This window comes from Arachis hypogaea, chromosome 20 (genome assembly GCF_003086295.3).
Source record: "Arachis hypogaea cultivar Tifrunner chromosome 20, arahy.Tifrunner.gnm2.J5K5, whole genome shotgun sequence".
NCBI lineage: Eukaryota > Viridiplantae > Streptophyta > Magnoliopsida > Fabales > Fabaceae > Arachis > Arachis hypogaea.
The window spans coordinates 59,749,513-59,752,795 of NC_092055.1; positions in this window are offsets into that span (position 1 = coordinate 59,749,513).

A 3,283-nucleotide genomic window follows, 5' to 3' on the forward strand; every position below is an offset into this window, starting at 1 on the left:
GAAAAAAAATGAGAAAAACAAAAGAAAGAAAAAATATATGTAGATATCAAAAAAAAAAAAAGAAAAAAGAGAAAGAAAGAAAAAGAAAAAGAAAAAGAAAAGAAATAAAAAGGGGACAAAATTCCCCAAAGCAAGTGAAGCTCAATAAAATCAATGCATAGGTGTTGTGAAATGAAAAGAGAATGCATGAACATGTGAAAAAGTGAAAAATGGGTAGCTAGATTAGAACTTAATTGTATAGGATGTCATAGGTTAGGTGGGAAGTTTAAGCTTATCAAAGATTCAAATTTCAAGCTCACTTGACCAAATATGCATCCTACCTTGACCCTAGTCCCATTACAACCAATGAAAAGACCTCATGATACTTGTATGCATGCATAAAAGAAATGTTGATTGTTAGAAGAAAAACAAATATTGGAAAGCATGATTAGGGGAGAATTGAGTGAATCAACCCTAAACACTTGAGCGAATAGAGTGCAAACACTACCGGTGAGGGTTTGATTGCTCAATTACATGTTTTCCACCTATGATCATCAGTCCTCATGCAAGTTTGTAAAAATATTTAATAGCTCAATTCAATTGTGGTTTGGCATGGTTGTTAATACCCTTAGCCCTTGTGCATATATGTATTCTTGGGAATTGATTTATTTTGACCAAGCAATTGCATTCATGTAGATAGTTGCATATAGGTAGTTTGCATTTAGAATAGTTTACATTGAATAAATGTTGATACCCTTTGCTTTATCTTGGTTTAAGCATGAGGACATGCTTGGTTTAAGTGTGGGGAGGTTGATAAACCCCATTTGTAGGGTTTATCTTGTGCTTGATTTAGGGGATTTTATTACCTTTTACCCACATTTATTCAATAAAATAGCATGCTTTCATGATTGTCTCCTAATTTTTGCTTAAGAGTGAAAATATAATTTCTAGGTCTTAAAATAGCTAAATTTAATTTACCTTGATCCCATTAGATGCCTTGATATGTTTGTTAAGTGATTTCATATTTTGGAGGCAAAGATTGGATCAAGGGAATGAAGGAAAAGCATGAAAAAATGGAGAACTCATGAAGAAATGAAGGAATCACAAAAGCTGTCAAGCCGACCTCTTCGCATTCAATCGACCATAACTTGAGCTACAGAGGTTGATGCGGTTCTAGTTGCATTGGAAAGCTAACATCCGGGGCTTCGAAATGATATAAGATTTGCCATAGTTGCATCGCGGATAGGGGCACGCACGCGCATGGTACGCGTCCGCGCCGATGGGTGCACATGGTTCACTTAATGCAACTCGTGGCCAGCGATTTTAAAAGCCTTGTGGGCCCAATCCAACTCATTTCTGATGCTATTTAAGCCAAGGATTGAAGGGGAATTAACATACTTTTGATCACTAGTCATAGTTTAAGTTTTAGAATTAGTTTTAGTTAGTTTTAGAGAGAGAAGCTCTCACTTCTCTCTAGGATTAGAATTAGGATTAGGTTTAGTTCTTAGATCTAGATTTAATTCATGCTTTGATTTACTTTTCCTTTACAATTTCTTGTTCCTCTACTCTTCCTCTCTCTAATTTTGTATTTCATTCTTGTAATTGCTTACTTTGTTGTTAATGCACTCTTTCTTCTCCTATTTTCTTTTAATTCAATTTGAGGTAATTCATGTAGATCTTGTTTTCTTTAATTGTTGTTGTTAATTCTTTGCAATTAGTTGTTGTTAGATTTTTCTCTTGTTGTAGATTTACTATGCTTTCCTTTTATGCCTTCCAAGTGTTTGATGAAATGCTTGGTTGGATTTTAGTATAGATTTTGTTCCTCTTGGCCTATGTAGAGTAATTAGTGATGCTTGAGTTATCTAATTCCTTTGTTGATTGATAATTAGAAGTTGCTAATTGATTTGGATACCACTAAAGCTAGTCTTTCCCTTGGGAGTTGGCTAGGACTTGTGGAATCAAGTTGATTCATCCACTTGACTTTTCTCCATGATTAGAGGTTAACTAAGTGGTAGCAATGGACAATTATGGTCACAATTGAGGAGGATAACTAGGATAGGACTTTTAGTTCTCATATCTTGCCAAGAGCTTTCTTAGTTGTTAGTTTATTTCTTTTGCAATTTACATTCCTTGTTCCTTAACTCAAAAACCCCAAAAATACTCCATAACCAATAACAAGAACACTTTATTGTAATTCTTAGGGAGAACGACCCGAGGTTCCAATACTTCAGTTTATATATTTAGGGGTTTGTAATTGTGACAAACAAAATTTTTGTATGAAAGGATTATTGTTTGGTTTAGAAACTATATTTTTAACGAAGATTCATTTATGAATTTTAAACAAAACAAAAGTCCTCTCGTCAAGTTCCAAAGTGCAAGTACAGTTTGGCTTCTTGCTTTGTGAGCTATTAATCATGTGGACCCCATTCTCCCTCTCCTCAAAATACAAACCGAAAACTACATTAGTAATGACAAAAGAACCCTTCACATTCCTTATAGTTTGAGGCAATGAAATTGTAATTGATGAGTGTCCCTTGGGAAACCAAACTTAATCCTATTGCATCTTAATAAATTGGGTTCATCATTGGGTTTTTAATGTGTTCATAATGGTGAAATAACTCCAATCCTTTCATATCCCTTCACTTTTAACCCCATTCTGAACACATTTAAAACAAATTTCATGCGCTCACCAATTTATTAAATGCTTCCAACTTGGATGGTATTGGCCTTGCTAGGTGATCTTCGTATGGTGGTGGTCACACCAAACTTAATCTCTGGGCTTACTCTTCAAAATTAATTCATTCAATTGGTTGTAAGCCTAGATTAAGTGGGTAAGTGGCCACACCAAACTTAGCTTTTTAGCTAGTTCTCAGACCAATTACTCATCATTAGTACATATATTCATCAGATTGCATTTTCAGAATAAAGGAAAATAGAATGTAGGGATTTTCCAACTACCAAAAACTGATATTAAAACTTCCTAATCTACCACCTATAATCTACCTCTAGAAGGCAATGAAACACAAATATTAAACTGAAACTTAAACTACCTAAATTGGCAAATTTTAACTACTTCTAAGAAAGCAATAAATCAAAAGGATATAAAGTGTTGGGGTGCCTCCCAACTAGCGCTTCTTTATCGTCACTAGCTTGACGTTCTTCCTTCCTTAGCTGAGGTTGTAGCTCACTCTCTTTTCATCTAGTGAGTCTCCCAAGTAATGCTTGAGTCTATGGCCATTCACAGTGAAGGTTCTTTGTTTTTTGTCCTCCATGAGCTCTACATTACCATAGGGAAACACCTTGA